General features: G+C 44.7%; 2 long non-coding RNA genes across 2 annotated transcripts in view; both read left to right on the forward strand.

Annotated features, from left to right (window-relative positions):
* Positions 1-966: 966 nt before the first annotated feature.
* LOC125289508 overlaps positions 967-17,618 on the forward strand; it is a 21,528-nt gene continuing 4,876 nt past the window's right edge. Inside the window, exon 1 of the long non-coding RNA XR_007192642.1 lies at positions 967-1,001. This is a non-coding gene — a long non-coding RNA (uncharacterized LOC125289508). The remainder of the gene's footprint in view (positions 1,002-17,618) is intronic.
* LOC125289509 lies at positions 6,807-17,554 on the forward strand. The gene is made up of 3 exons (XR_007192643.1): positions 6,807-7,188; positions 7,494-7,526; positions 17,458-17,554. It is a non-coding gene; the product is annotated as an uncharacterized LOC125289509 (long non-coding RNA).

Consider the following 17,618-nt stretch of genomic DNA (forward strand, 5'->3'; position numbering starts at 1 on the left):
GTTAATTAATCTATTGGGACGTGTTGTGTAACACGTTTCCTTGTTAAAAAACGTGTTGAGCAGGACGTAATTATCGTGTTACTATCACGTTGTATTTCGCATTCAATGAGCAAACAGAACCACGTCATCTGTCAAAAAAGCCCGACCCAAAATGGCGAGAATGTTATTTGATGCTTTTGACGTGCAGTTTCATACTCTTAAGCCTGCTTTGAGTTCTGGGTTAGAAGGAGCCACCTTCTAGCTAGCAGTTTTAGAAGGCTGAACCCCAGAATCCAGGAACAAGAACCGAGCAGGGACGGAGAAAAAAGAAGAATCCAAATGGGAAATGAGGTGAGCCTTGCTACTGCCGCTAGCATGATCATTTTGCTAGCAATTGAGCAAAACATTTTAAAGTTGATTTAACATGAAATAGTAGCCTATGCATGGCCAATACTGCGAATTCAGAGTAGGCTTGCACAACTTATAATTTAGCTAACGTGCATGATGTCATGTTACATTAATCTGTAAAACAGCTGTTGTCTATGTAAATTAACATTGTAGCCTAATATTGTTAGTGTGGGCTACAGCTAACAGCTGGGAGGTAGCCTATCAACCAGGCATGTATAATCGATAATCATGATGAACGTGAATAGATTTCGTTGCGAAAACGCGCATTGTTTTAGGCCACATATCAGCTATAAAACAATTGTATTCTGATACAGCAGTTCTCAGATGTTAGATATTCACTTATATTATAATATAATTTTGTATTTCTTTAACCTGATTAAGAGAGGGGTTTAATTCAATAGAGAATTGCAATGTGTGTAGCCCATAATATTAGAGATTAGATTAGGCTAGATTTAGATTAGATTCAACTTTATTGTAATTTAAAAGAGTAGGCTACAGGTACAGAGCCAATGAAATGCAGTTGACATCCAACCAGAAGTGCAAAGAAGCAGTTATGTAGACGATCAAGATTAAAGGGTTGGTTCAGGATTTTGGACATAGGACCTCATTTCCAAGTAAGCAAGTGTGATATTTATCAGTGGAGACCGTTTTCAACATGTTTCATCCAGTCCTTCTAATTGCAGAGTTCGCAGGTGCTAGGCTAGCGCAAGTCAACGGTATGCGCTAGCCTGCCACTAAAACAGTCTTACCCACTCCAAAGTACACCCAAGGCAAATAAATTATAACGCCAGAGTATCGATGTAAATGTCTGTATTGATAGTTTTATTTCTAACATTATTCTATCCTTGCATTTCAACGATCGCATTACATTTTTAGGGACTAGTGTCTTAGCAGCGGCGGAATTATACTTGCTCCAGTTAGTAGTACTGCGCCAAAAAGTAAACAGTAAAGCGCACTCTAATGGGGATACCCAGAGCCATAGAGAGAATATCTATGAGAATATCTATCATTCTCTCTATGGCTCTGGGGATACCTAGTAGTAGCCTTGGTAATATCAGTCCGCCGCTGAGATGCAAAATGACTACTACCAACTTCAGGGAACAAAGTATAACTATTGCAACGCGATGCGAGGGTAGTTGTATTTCTAACACTATTCTATCAACACAGACATTTACATCGATTGTCTGGAATTTGCCTCGAGTGTCCTTTGGAGTAGGTAAGACTGTTTTTAGTGGCAGGCTAGCACATACCGTTGACTTGCGCTAGCCTAGCACCTGCGAACTCTGCAATTAGAACGACTGGATGAAACGTGTTGAAAACGGTCTCCACTGATAAATATCACACTTGCTTACTTGGAAATGAGGTCCTATGTCCAAAATCCTGAACCACCCCTTTAATTATGTACAACAGTTAGATAAATAGGCAAGTTTTCCAGATGACATGTGTACAGTGACAGAAATAGCCTATACAGTGAATATGGAATGTGTGTCTAGCCTATAACAAAACAAATTGATAATAATACATAATAATGATAATTATAGCAGTAATTACAGTAGGCCACTCGCACTGTTGTTGGTGACGTGTCTGATCTGTTTCGACCTCACTCTGACCGTCACTACGGTCTAAAAAAGGAATGATCACCTTCGTTCTGCCTATCACCGAGACCATATGTCAACAAAGTCATGCCCATGACCTCCGGAAGCAGAACGACTTTCGAGCTTGTAAATAGCGGAGATTGCTCCCGGTTCAGTCTCTCACCTTGATCGCCTCATCTGAGACCTGTGATCGTGAGTCACGCACTTTCACTGCTTTCTTGCTTTGACTGTGTTTGTTAGTCTGCATGTGGCAGTAACCTGTGTTTTTTCAGGAAACTTCGTTTAACTTTGTTTAACTTTGTTTAACTTGTTGACGCCTTTCCTGAGTTCACCCCATACCGCACGGCGGAGGGGCTAGTGTGAGCCTGCTGCCTGCGTTCGCGCACTGCTGCGGGCTGCCGTTTCAGTGTTATTTTCCTTTTGTGTGTGCCAGGTTTCGGGTTGTTGTTTGTTAACTACTGTGTACCTTATCTGGCTGTTCAGCGCTAGTTGGGCTTGGTGTGAGCCTGCTGGGTGCGTTTATGACCGGCATGGGCCACCGTTATTATTTCTGTTTACTGCTCTGGCAGCCGGAACCTGTGTGGGCCTGATCAGCGCGTACTGTATGTGCTCGGCCGCTTAGGCGCTAATGTTACTGTGTGCTTCTTGTTAGCTTTGTTGTTGTGTGCTAGGCTACTTGCAAAAGGTAAGTTTAGCTGTTTGTGTCTGCTAGGTGCAGTCTTGCACGAGGTGCGGGCTGCTGTGTGTCTTTTCTCCAGTTGTCCACTGGTGTGCGATGTCGGCGCGCGCGTTCAGCACTGGTGGCCGCCTTCTTTGTGTATCTGTTGTGTACCCGTCGCTGCTGTCCGCGGCTAGCTGGGCCAGTGTGAGCCTGCTAAAGCGTGTCCGCCGCGCTGCTTCAGGCCACCGTGTACTGTATTACACCACTGCTGTATCTCTTTACGGGCTGCTGCTTGCAGACCCAGTACGTTGTATGGCCAAGGTAAGTGCCTTATTGTATTGTATTGTGTTGTATTGCATTGTGTTTTTCTGTGGTAGGCAATGGCGGCACACTACTGCAGAGTCTGTAGGGCCACGATGGCCCCCAAAGACGGGCATAGAGAGTGTCCCGCTTGCCTTGGGGCCGCCCACCACCTGGAGGATGTCGACAGCCCCTGCAGCGCAGCCTGTGACCTTCCTAGGGAGGAACGGCTCCGCCGGGCTGACCAGGCATGTGGCCCGCGTCGTGGACCGGGACAGGCGGCGCTCACCCGACCGACCATCCCACTCTCATAGGTATGGCCGTAAGCATACGCTGGCGTAACGGCAACATGAGTCCCCTTCCAGGCATGATCAGGTGGAGGTCCCTGGACCTGCTGGCCTTCGGCTCCAGCTGCCGTGACCGAGGGTAATGGCACGTGAGTCGCCAGATTCTCTCAGCTCTCCAGGCTCTGGCTAGGAGGATGGACAGGCTGGAGGGTCTCCAGGGCACGTCATCACCTTCTCTGCCCCCTGGCCAGGAAGGTCTCTCCCCATCCAGGCCTGAGAGCCATGGTGCGGATGTTGATCTGGGTGATGTGGATGTGCTGTCGCTCCATGCCCCTCGTTCTACGATCGATGACGTAGCGGTGGCGGCCTCCTGGATGAGCTACATTCAGACATGGTGCAGCCAACTGATGAATCCACGGTGCCAGGGAGGTCCCCGTCGGCTCCTTGATGTCACGGGTGTTGAGTGCCTCCAAGATCTTGGGTCTTCAGGCCCTATGCCAGACATGGCTTCCCTTGGGGGCGTCTGGGAAGGCGTCTCGCACAGCAGCCCACCACCCTGTATACCCGTGGCAGTGGATTACAAGGTGCTGCAGGCGGCATGGGGTAAGTCGCTACAGCCCCCAATTCAATCCAGGTTGCCGCCAGCTGGCAAAGGCTGCCTATCCGGCCGACTCAGGGCTAGGGGATATGCCACCCGTCGAGCAGTCCATCGCCCGCCTGGACTTCCCTGGGGCCTGCCAATGCATCTCCCAATCCACGCTGCCCGTGTAAGGAGTGTGCCAAGACGGGCCGTCTCATCAGTCACTGCTTTGATGCATCAGCACGGGCAGCCCAGATGGGCAGCGCCCTGGCCATCACTCTGGCGGCTCTGCAGCGATGAGCCGGGAGGACCATGATGCAAGGGCCTGGTGGATGCCACTGTCAGCCCACTCCCAGCTGGCGTGATGTGGGGAGTGCTATGGCCTCTGCGGTGCTGTGCGTGACAGGTGTGGCTTGCCCAAACCTCTCTCCCTGATGCCATCAGGACAGACCTGTTAGGTCTCCCCGTGGTGCCTGGGCATGTGTTCCATCCAGACTCCCAGGGGGTGACTCACGGTTACCGCCTACAGTTTCGACGGCGGCCCCCTACGTTTTCAGGGGTCAAGATGACGTCTGTGAAAGACCCCCTTTTAAATTCCGTGCTTGTCAAGGAGGTCCAGGAGTTGCTTCTGAAAGGGGCCATCTTCCATCATGAAGGCCTTCTACACTTCAGCGGTTGAGAGTGTTCTAACTGGTAGCATCATCACCTGGTATGGGAACTCCACAGTTAGAGATTGTAGTACTCTGCAGAGAGTAGTGCGCTCAGCTGAACGTACTATAAGAACTCAACTCCCTGCTCTACAAGATATCTATTCCAGAAGAGTACTCCTAAGAGCCCAAAAGATTCTGAAGGACTCTTCTCATCCTAACAATGGATTATTCCTACACTGAAATCAAGAAGACACCTATGTAGTCACAAAGCCAGAACTGAGAGACTCAGGAGAAGTTTTTATCCCCAGGCCATCCGAACTCTGAACTCACACTATACTGACTTTGCACTCATTCACTCCTCAGCACTCATGACTCATTTATTATTTTTGATTTCTCCTCCATCTACCCCCCCCAACACACACACTTACATCATCACTGTCATCACTGCACATACATACAGCACACTGCTTGCTACAGTAAGCCTCCTCTACATACTTGCTGCACACTGCCCCCCCCACACACAGCACATTGTTTTCAGGATCTTCTCCAACACACATCCTCTACATACTTACAGCACACTGCCCCCACCTACCCACACACACACTACACACACACACACACAGTCACTGCAACCTGTGTGGGCCTGCATCCCCTCTTGTACCTCAGGTCCTGCGGAGGATCAGGGAGGGCCAACACACAGTTCTGCTGGTTGCTCCACGGTGGCGGCGGGCCTTGGTTTCCAGACCTTCTCCGGCTCCCGCGGGGTCAGCCATGGCAGTTACCCTGCCGGGCGGATCTTCTGTCACAAGCAGGCGGGCAGATCTGGCATCAAACCCAGGTGCTCTCTCTCGCCTGTGGGTTTGGCCCCTGCAGAGTCAGTCATTGAACAGCTAGCTGAGTCTGTGCAGGAGACTCTGAACAACGCCAGGGCTCCTTCTACTAGAGCTTGCTATGCACTCAGGTGGAGGATCTTTTCGGATTGGTGTGCCAGCTTGGGTCTTGAGCCAGCGGTTTGCCCTGTGCCACAAGTTTTGCGCTTCTTGCAGTCCTATTTGGATCAAGGCAAGGCGGTCAGTACTGTGAAGGTTTATGCCTCGGCCATTTCAGCCTTTCACCAGGGTGCGGATAACAGGCCCTTGGGTAGGCATCCACTGATTGGTCAGTTTTTAAAAGGGGCCCGCCGGGTTTGCGTCCAGTTAAGCACTGCGGTCACCAAACTGGGATTTGCCCACCGTTTTAATGTCTCTTACTGAAGGCCCGTATGAGCCCATTTTAGATGCAGATCTGCGATCTTTGTCTCTGAAAACTAGCTTTCTCCTGGCTCTTTGTTCGGCCAGGCGCGTCGGGGAGCTGTGCGCCCTCTCCGTCAGCGAAGACTGCCTGAGGTGGCAGGCAGGGGGCACTGGCGTGTCACTTTGGCCTAATCCAGCCTTCCTGCCTAAGGTTCTAAGTCAGCAGTCTATCAACCAGGTTCTGGAGCTGACCCAATTCCAGCCGTCTGCTGCCTCACAGGCAGAGCGCGACAAGTTGCTCACTCTGTGCCCAGTCAGGGCTTTGAGAGCTTATCTGGCCCGTACGCAGTCGTTGAGGAGGGAACACACTCAACTTTTTGTCTGTTATGGGGCGGCAAAGCAGGGACTACCGCTTTCCAAACAGCGGCTGTCGCGTTGGCTGGTTGAGGTTATTTCCCATGCCTACCAGGCTCTGGGAATGCCGTCCCCTTCGGTACAAGGGCTCACTCCACCAGGAGTATGGCTACGTCTTGGGCTGCCCTTAAGGGGGTACCAGCAAGCGATATCTGTGCAGCGGCTTCATGGGCACGCCTTGCACTTTTACCAGGTTTTTATAGGGTGGGCGTCACTTTCGCCCAGCTCCGGTTAGCGGCGCTGCCCTCATGTCCGTGACCCGGCGAGGTTTTAATGGTTAGCTTAGAGCTCCTCGCAACTTTTTGGTATGTGTCATCCCTTTTTAGACCGTGAGTGACGGTCAGAGTGAGGTCGAAACAGATCGTAAGTTACGCATGTAACTATGGATCTGTGAGACCGAGGGATGACGTCACTATCCTGTCGCTCGCCGGACCATCCTGAGGCGCAAGGTAGGAGACTGAACCGGGAACAATCTCCGCTATTTACAAGCTCGAGTCGTTCTGCTTCCGGAGGTCATGGGCATGACTTTGTTGACATATGGTCTCGGTGATAGGCAGAACGAAGGTGATCATTCCTTTTTTAGACCGTAGCGACGGTCATCCCTCGGTCTCACAGATCAATAGTTACATGCGTAACTTACGTTTCCTATTGTTCCATGCCACTCTCCTACTGTCTCCTTTACTGTCCTGCGCCACTTGCCTACTATCTTTTGCCTCTTGCCTACTGTCCAGCACCACTCGTCTACCGTCTCCTATGCTGACCCACGCCACTCACCTACTGTTTCCTAACACAAACTGTAACATTAAGCTGACACAATCTTGCTGCACGGTTACTTATCTGCATGCAATCACTATTGCCAGCTGTTATGAGTAAACATTATATTGGGACACCAATATATTTCTGATTCACGGGCAGTGTATTTGCTACTGAAGAAAAGGAGAACACATAGTAATTGTTCTTGGATGGGGATTTAGAGTAAGGTTTCTATTGATCTTTTTCAGATAAGGCCTCTTCATTTTCAACTGTGAAGGATCTACATGGACTCGGTCTGGATAGCCTTTCCTGTTTTGATGAGCCAGTCGGTATGTATTTGACATTCTTTAGGATAAAAGGAGCCATATGTTATCAAAAATTCTACACCCATATGTAGAAAAGCTTTATTGCTGTTTGTTATTGTTGTTGTTGAAAACTACGTTGAATGCAAAGAGATGCATATGTCCCTTGGGAGGAGAGGGATGAGTGTGGATGATTGAATTGTCCAACAGACATAAAAATATGATTGTGTATGATTGTGTTTGTGTCTGTATATGATTTTTTGTACTTGTTGCATTTTAAGCATGCATACTTACGCCATGGTGGTCTAAATTGTCTTTATTGCCACTTGCAGGGTCTAGAGGAAAAACCCTATATGAGCCCCAGGGTGAGTAGTGTATAATTACTTTATCCCAAGATTGATTTTCGTAGAAAGGTAAAAGATAATAGATAGATAGATAGATAGATAGATTTATTATTTGTCCTTTCGGAAAATTGTTCTGCGCCATACAGTAGACAGTTAGACAAGATGGAATATAGACCAGAATTTCCCTCACCCCAATCGCCCCCACCCTACCACACTCCCACACATACACAACATCAGGGCAGAAGGCACAGACCCCACTACACATTTATAGAATGATAAAGTGCAGTTGTGCATACTGTGATAGTCCAGCTGGAAAGAAAGTGCATAGTCCTGCAGGTAACGTCTTTTTCATCAATGTAATGCTAGTTGGAATGAATTACCTACTGGCTCAATTTGTTTGGAAAGAAGGTAGCCTGAACCTCCCTGATGGCAACACCTCATATGCCTGGTGTATGGGATGTGTGCAGAAGTGCAGATCAGACTGAACATCGCGAGACTTTGGGTGAGATCCAAAATGGCAGCGCACTGAACACTGACGCTTGTAAACAGAAATACAAAACTTTATTTTTCTTCTACTAAAAACAACCACTACCTCTCTACAACTCTCATCAAAACCGGATTATATTCTCCACCTTTTCCAACGGCAACCTCTTCATTCTGGACGTTATGTCATCTGAACCCAGCAAGAAACGCACTCGTGACTACTCAACAGAGACTGAACCAGAATCACCTACCGCTTGCGCTACTTCTACATCCATCGAGGTCAGTTTACTACAATCCATAAACAACAAACTTGCAATACTGGAACATCTGCACGCAGATATTAAGGACTTAAAAGCCAGCCTCGAATTTTCCCAATCACAGATCGACACACTCGCATTAGAAAACCGTGAACTCAAAGGAAATATCACAAACTTATCCGACCATGTTAATCAACTCACCAGCGAAAATCGGATCATGAAAGAAACAATCCTAGACCTCCAGTGCCGCAGCATGCTGATAACCTCATTTTTTCGAATTCCCCTGCCAACTTCTAAAGATACACCCGGCGACCCAGAGAAAGCAGTTAAAGAATTCTTGCAGTCATCTCTCAAACTACCGCCAGAAACAGTTGACAAGATTACCTTCCACCGTGTACACCGTCTCACTTCCAAAGACAATAAAAAACCTCCTCCAATTATCGCCAAGTTCGAACACTTCAAACACAAAGAACTCATCAAAAGCAAAGGAAAAGAACTGAAAGGCACTTCATTCAGACTAAACGACCAATTCCCACAAGTAATACAGGAAAGAAGAAGAGCCCTCTTGCCCATAATGAAACAACTCAGGCAAGAGGGCAAACGAGCGCACAGCACTGTCAGTCGATAAACTGTATGTCAATGGAACTCTGTATCGCAACCCCAATATCACCACCTGGCTATAGCACATCATATACATCATGCCAACATACATCTTGATTATAACATTGTCACCCTCAACTCTCTCTAACCCACTGCCTACTGATGCTTGGATCACCTCTCTCTTCTCTCTTCTTATGTTTCATTCCTTTTGCTCCCCTACCCACCCATTCTCTTTTTTGCTCTCTCAATGTTTAATGTTATTCATGGTGTTTTGTCTATACATGTTTGCTTGTGTGTCCTGTCTGTTTTGTTTATTATGTCTATAGGCTAAAGTCAAATTATGATCTGTATGTTTTCAATGCTAAACAGGAAATGTTCATGCTGTCACCACTCCAGAACCAAATTCCTACCTCTTTATGCTCTATATTATTCTCAGCCCCTACCCTTTACATCTCATTCGCACACCACATTACACACCTATTCCTCCACCCCCTTCCCCTCTCCTATCTAACTGACACCTGAACACACTCTCACACACACAATACCCACCTTATCAAACATTTTCATAACTGTACAATCACAACATGGTAACACTTACATTCCTGACCTGGAACATCCGTGGGATTGGATCTCAGGCAAAGAGGCTGAAAATCTTAAATCATTTGGATAGTTTAAAAGCTGACATATGTCTCCTACAAGAAACTCATCTCTCAGAATTAGACTACACCGCATCAAATCAAGACAATTCAATCACATTTTCTCATCTCATTACAATACAAAACAAAGGGGAGTTTGCATTCTGATTAACAAAAGAATCTCATTCATCCATAATACCACCATCACAGACCCAGAAGGGCGTTTTGTCATCATAAACATCTCAATTCACAATACCCTGTAACAATTGTTAATGTTTATGGCCCTAATACAGACAACCCAGTTTTCTTTCAGAACCTCTTCACCTCCATCTCAACTCTATCGGGCTGTCCCATCATAATTGCAGGCGACTTTAATACAGTGTTAGACCCCACATTTGACAGATCTGATCACTCTAAAAGCAAACGAATCTGGCAATCCACAAAAACAATAAAACAGTTCATGGCGATTCTGGCCTTGGCGATTGTTGGCGGCTTCAGCACCCAGACTCCAAATGCTACTCTTTTTTTCTCTCGGTCCACCACTCCTATTCCCGTATTGATTATTTTCTAACCAGCAACTCTATAATGAAAAATATCTCTGATTCAACTATTCATCCCATAGTCATTAGCGATCATGCCCCAGTTACAATTAAATGGAACATAACGAACCAACAGCGACCAATTAGCAAATGGCGTTTTAATACATCCCTCTTACAAGACCCAAATTTCATCAGTTTTGTTGGGAGAGAGTGGGCATTCTTTCTAGAAATGAACGGCTCCCTGAATCATCTCCTTCCCTTCTGTGGGAAACAGGAAAAGCAGTACTCAGAGGAAGAATCATCTCATATTCAGTATACAAAAAAAAAGGAAAAAAACAACAGGAAGTAGAACTCAACAATAGAATTAAACAGTTAGAAGAAACCAATGCAAGCAACCCAACTGAAGAAACACAGGCAAAACTTAGGAAACATAAATTCAAACTCAATGAAATACTCAATAAACACACTCAATTTATGATTCACCGTCTAAGGCAGGAAAACTTCCACCATAGCAATAAATCAGGTAAATACTTAGCAAATCAAATCCAACGTAACAAAGAAAAATCAACAATCCCGGTCATAAAGAACTCAGCAGGGAAGCTAACCAGCTCACCTGAAGAAATAAATCATGTTTTTTACCAGTTTTACAATAAACTATATTCTTCAGAAATAAACCCCAACCAGGAATTCATAGACTCTTTCCTAAACAGCATCGAATTACCACAACTCAATGAGACCGAAATAAAAAAACCTAGAATCACCTATAACTCAACAAGAACTGTTTGATGCTCTGAAACAGATGCCCGATAATAAAGCACCAGGTCCGGATGGCTTTCCTGCTGAGTTCTACAAACAATTTTGGACCATCTTAGCTCCACTTTTCATCAGAATGATTAATGAATCAAAACAGAAAGGAGGTCTTCCAACTAGTTCCACCACAGCCTCAATTTCACTGCTCCTCAAGCCCAATAAGGACCCAACATTGCCATCCAGCTACCGACCAATTTCTCTCCTCAATGTGGACAATAAGATAATCGCAAAAATGCTAGCACACAGATTAGCAGAGGTCACCCCATCCATTATCCACCCAGACCAAACAGGCTTCATTAAAGGTAGAATTTCATCCACCAACACCATAGACTGTTAAATATAATGTATCACTCTACAAATTTTCAAGATAATACCATCATAGCAACTCTGGGCGCAGAAAAAGCTTTTGATAGGGTGAACTGGAATTTCCTGTTTTCCACATTAGGGAGGTTTGGCTTCGAGGAGTCGTTCATTAACTGGATTAAACTTCTATATACCTCTCCTTCAGCCACAGTAATCACCAATGGACTAACATCACAAAGTTTCACTCTTCACGGGGAACTAGACAGGGGTGCCCACTCTCCCCTCACTATTTACAATCTTCATTGAACCCCTAGCAGCTGCCATCCGTCAGAACCCCCTCATCAAAGGTGTCCAGACTCCATATATGCATCACAAAATCAGCCTTTATGCTGGCGACATTCTTCTCTTTCTTCAAGACCCCACAACATCAGTAGAAGAAACCATCAAACTCATTGACACATTCTCTAAAATTTCTGAATACTCAATCAATTGGAATAAATCTGCAGTTCTCCCATTACATCCCAACAGCTGGGATGTGACAGCCAACTCTTCACCTATCCCACTCTGCACTAACTATATCACTTACTTAGGGATAAAAGTCTCCCCAGGCTGTCAGACTTATTTAGCCTAAATTATTCCCCTCTACTCACTTCAATAGATGATGACCTTCAACGCTGGAAGAACCTCCCATTATCCATCATGGGCAGAATCTCAGTAATCAAAATGACAATACTGCCCAAAATAAACTATCTATTCTCTATGATTCCAACCCAGCCCACCACCCTCTGGTTTAAGTCTCTCGATTCATTAATCACTAAATTCTACTGGAAAGATAAGACCCCAAGGATCAAACTCGCCACTCTCCAAAAACCAAAAGCAATGGGAGGACTAGAGGCCCCACACTTCCAGCACTATGCCCTGGCCAACCAGCTCCACTTCATCCACAAATGGCTACACCCCACCCCCTCAGACAACACCTGGTTAGACCTAGAACAAACAATCTGTAAAGAAATTAAAATCTCAGATCTCCCTTTCTGCAGTCAGTCGGTCAAAAAACATCCATCCTTCAAAGCCCCAACAATTTCAGCTACTCTGACAGCCTGGTGGAGATTCTACCACATCACTGATTCACCTATAGCACCATCAATTCACACCCCGATTTGGAATAACCCAGATTTCACCGTCAATAAAAAAAACACTTAACTTTCACACATGGATGGGAAAGGGCATCACTCACCTTCAACACATTCTTCAAGACAATAATCTGGCCTCATTTTCCTGTTTGGTCCAGAAGCACGGCATCGAGAGTAAACACTTCTTACAATACCTGCAAATTAAATCATCTATCCTAGGAAAAATTAACATCCAGACAGCTAACCTTGACATTCCCCCACCAATCTCAGAGCTGCTTAATATTCCCTCTCCCAAAAAAATACTCTCCCAAATTTACAAAATTATATCTTGTTCAGAAAAAACAATTGGCCTGCCATATCACAAATGGGAATCAGACTTATCAATTACTCCCGGTGCCGACTTCTGGACCAAAATGTGCAAAAACATCTACCTCATGACAAAGAATAGTAATCTACAACTAATACAATACAAGGTTCTTCACAGATTCCACTTCACTGCACATAAATTGGCAAAAATGGGGTTTGGCTCGGATCTTTGCACTCACTGCACACAAAATAACCCAGATACATACATTCATGCGGTTTGGCATTGCACTCCAATCAACCACTTCTGGGTGAGTGTCACAAAATCTCTCTCTTCCATCTTTGGCTGTCACATCCCAGCATCCCCTTCCTTATGCATACTTGGTGATACATCCACAGTCAATTTAAGCAACTCCGGCAATAAAACACTACTGGTAGCGCTGACTATCGCCAAGAAAACAATCCTCATGAACTGGAAATCTAAGAAAAAAGCTCACATCACTCATTGGAAAAACTTGTTAACAGACTATATATCATTAGAAAACCTATCAACTACAAACTTAATCAATACTCAGGATACAACCTCTCCTTGGTACCCCTTTATCACCTACTTACAGTCCTGACCCTCTTTGCCTGAGTTCCATCTCCACACGATCATAACACACTTCATCAACAGATACACATATCATCGAACACTAGGCAGGGGAGGGTAGCTGGAACTATTATTGTTATTATTATTATTATTATTATTATTATTATTATTAGTAGTAGTAGTAGTAATATAAATAGCATCCCCTTCTTTCCCTCCCCCTTTTATTTACATTCTCTGATAACTTTACTAATTTCACTCTTTCTCTCTGCCTCTCCCATCGTTATTCTGCGGGGCCCCATTGGATGGCTTGGGAGACTCGGTCCCTGGCGGGTCGCTGTGTGGTTTTGGCATTGGTTGGGTCCTGTGGGTTATCTATTGGCCCTGGGCCCCGGTGTGCACCCTCCTCATGCAGCTCATGCACCGCCTTGTCCTGGAAGCACACAGCACGCTTTACTCTCTTTTAATCGCACTACATGTTAGGTGACATACATAAACAAAAACTACAAAACAGGCTAGGGTAAGAGTGGAGTGCAGGTAGATGCCTCATCAGGTGTCTATCTGCATGCCTCACTTATTTTAATGCACACATTGTTGAGGCATACATCTTACACAGGGTAAGTGTGGTGTGCATGGGGAAATCCTGACAGATATTCACCATGCATGCCCACTTCTTTAATGCTACATTCTAGATAGACCCCTCAACCTAGCCATTCACATACTGTACATATTTAGGTCAAGAGTGGCGTGTTGGGTGAAGGTCTGGGGGCGAGGTGTGGTTGGTCGTGGTAGTGGGGGATGTGTGCATATGCTGGGGGCCTGAGGCGATGGGTGGCACGCAGGTCCTCCCCTCTGTCAGCTCGTCGCAGTATAACTGCAGGGGCTGGGTGGAACTGTGGCCATTAATGGGTGCCCAGGTTGGCAATCAGTCAGGCAATCAACCAGGCAATCAGTTATTCCTATTATTATACTTATCATTAATAGAATAATTACAACTCCTCTCCTGAAACCCTCCCTCTCTCCCTCTCTATGTTCCAGCTTCTCTCCTCCTGGCCCAACAGCAAACCAGCCTTATACATATGCGCACACACACACACACACACACACACACACACACACTCACATACTCACTACCCCTCACCCCCCCTCCCCCCCCCCCCATCCCAACACCACCTCATTCACACTCTTAGAGCTACCATCCGCACCCCCATCCCCCCTTCTTTTCATTCCGGTCATCAATTTCATCCCTGATAATCATATCTGTAATCATCCTGGACGCAAATCATCCTTAGCCTTTCTGTTATTAATGTTATGTTGTGTTATGTTTGTGGAAGCCAAGTCAATGTGATGTCTTGTTAAGTTACAGTATGTGTTTATGTAATGTCGTCTGTTTGTCGTTATGTAGTATTCATGTGCATGTCGTAGTGTTGCATTTTCTGTAATGTCAATGATGTTTTGCAAATAAAAAAAAAAAAAAAATAAAAAAAATATTATCTATTATTGTGCCCAGAGGCGATTCTAGAGTCTGTGGGGGCCCCAAGCAAAAATTCCAAGAGGGCCCTACCGACAAGTGTTATCACCATTATGTTATATCACCATTAGGTTATTATGTTAAATAATAAAAATACAAAAGCGTATTATAAAAATTCTTATATTTTGACATGTACTGCAAGCTGGCAGCTCGACTTGCCTTACAGTATGCGTGTGTAGATCAGACTGTCCTGAATCTGGCAAAATCATTGCCATGGTGGAGGGATTCTCTGGGGCTGAGCAATTTACACATATGTGGTGTGCGCCTTACAGAAATAAATGGCATTTTTTAAATTTAGTGATGAAAAATGACCTCTCTGCGCTCTATATCTGTGACACGAACTGATCTGACCTGACTTGACCCGAGTTTGCGTGTTAGCCTGTGTGCCTATGTTGTATGCACTCATAATGGTTCTCTACAACAACTTTTTTAACTGCATTGCCATGAACAAAGTAGAGGCAAAAACGGGGTTTCTTTGTTGAACAAATTGGGATGCAATGTGAGCCTTGAATTGGATGCCACGCAAGAATTTGCTAGGATCTCAAAACCGGATTATGAACATGCTTTGCCATAGAGAAACACACGATAAAGTTGGATTATAAACATGCTTTGTCACAAAAACAGACAAAAACGTGGGGTAAGTCCAGCTATATGAAGTTATTATTTTGCTGTCACTTCGTCTGTTGTATAACCCAGAAGGATATACATGGTACCAATGGATAGCCCTGTGTCTCCTCTTTCATCTGATATGCTTGCCATATCTATGCGATCACGGGTTCGCGAGTAATTCAAACGAGAGTAATGGATGCGCAGGTAAACGCAAAGAAATATGTAAATATGATGCAATTTGATTTAATTTCATGATTTTTTCCCCCATACCCATACTTGATCGTACAGGCAAGTGCGTAGTCTCGTTGGAAAGCCCCACTTCTGCTCTGTCACGCATTAAAGGTTTCATCTCGCTGCGATGAACAGTTCCGGAGCAATGTAACAAAGAATAAATGTTGTGTTTTTGGAGCACTTTGCGTCAATCGGGTTCTAAAAAATTAACGCGTATGCTTGGTCCTTACTGCATCGTGATTAACATGTTATGGCTGACAGCCCTATTACAAACATAACGTTAACCGTCTCCTTGCTTAACTAGTTGTAACTGTTACTGTAACTAGCTAGCTGAAGTTTACTGGCGTATAGATGTAGCAAACCATGTTCAATCTTTCTGTCAATTAACATTAGCCTAACTTCATTGAGTAGGCTAAATGCCAAACTCCGATGTTGATCCGTCATCACTGCACCCTCGATTGACGTTTAGGCTACCACAGTAGCCTAAATATGTGCGGATTCTTTTAACTCTTTTGAACTCAGATCCGCTGTTTATAAGGCCATAGCATAGGGCCTACATATGTACAGATGTAGCCTACTGTTTGTACAACAGGACAGGAGCACGCAAAATAAATATATCATTCAATCTCTATGGACGAAATTCTCGCTCGACCCACCGGCAAACGCGCTGAGACCAGGTCGGGGGCCCCTTAGTGGCTCGGGGCTCCAAACAGTTGCCTGCCTTGCCTGTTGACAAGGTGCGCCTCTGATTGTGCCTAAGTACTTGTACTCGACTACAATCACAACATCCTCACCATTTTTAACCATACACTGGGGGGACTGGCTCCCAGTTCTGTACTGTAGTCTATTATTATTTGCTTTGTTTTCTGTATATTTAGAAGAAGACAGCTGGACCTACACCATTTCGCAAATTGATCCACCCAGGCCCTGTAGTTGGTCTCCTCGCTATTCTGTATTTAACCCCACTATTGCTGTGTCATCTGCAGATTTTATAAGTTATGTAAACGCTTTAAAAACGCCGAAGAGCCCCGTATAAGAGCCCCAGTGTGATAGGCTGGTTGCTGTCATGTGACACATCATTGTTAAATCATGATTGACAATTAAATAAATCATTGTTCACAACACGTTATGGTTAAATTATCGAAATGAATGCGATGGTGATACAATCCTGCTTTTCAATTAGTTGACATGGTGTTTGACATTAAATTATAATGAGGTCAGTTTCATGTAATAAGCTATTTGTTTCTTTGGGTCTGGGTAATTGAAATTAGCAATATCTTAGTTCAATTCAATGTCTTATAATGGTAAAAGATGTGTACAAATACATGATAATTAGCCAAATAAATCGTTGTTCACGACACGTTATGGTTAAATTATCGGAATGAGTGTGATGGTGATACAATCCTGCTTTTCAATTAGTTGAGATGGTGTTTGACATTAAATTATAAGCAGGTCAGTTTCACGTAATAAGCTATTTGTTTCTTTGGGTCTGGGTAATTCATGTGACAAAAAATGTTATAGGCTACTACCGTTTTTCTGAAAAACAAAGCAGTACAACAACATTTCTATCTCCAAAATAATGCATTGTATGCATGTGTGTACTACGTAGTGCATGCAGCTTTTAATGTTCAAAGTAGCCTATACTGATTTTCCTGCATAAGAACTACAAATACTCCTCCAAAACTACAGTGTTGACACTTGAAGTTGTGGAGTTATATTTTAGTAGCCTATTCTATAATAGCATAAATACCCACATCGGTTTTACCCTTGTCTCACCTGTATACAACATATGTCTATGAATTGCAGTGGTGATCAAATGAAAAAAAGAAAGAAAAGGTGTCCTGATGTGTTGTTTAGGGATGGTCCTGCAATGTTTTCTCTCGACATATCTTTATGTCTTTTTTTCTCCCCTCTACTTATGTTTCACAGATCCTTGCTCCTGATATCCTGATGTATGGGATGCACTTCATTATATGACTCCAACAGAACACTCACAGAAAGGAGAGTGGTGTCAAACTACAAGACAGCCAGCATGCAAATAAGGCCTTGTTTGTCCTTGTTTGGCTACTCATTTGTCTACTTCCTGAAGC

This window comes from Alosa alosa, chromosome 24 (genome assembly GCF_017589495.1).
Source record: "Alosa alosa isolate M-15738 ecotype Scorff River chromosome 24, AALO_Geno_1.1, whole genome shotgun sequence".
Taxonomy (NCBI): Eukaryota; Metazoa; Chordata; class Actinopteri; order Clupeiformes; family Clupeidae; genus Alosa; species Alosa alosa.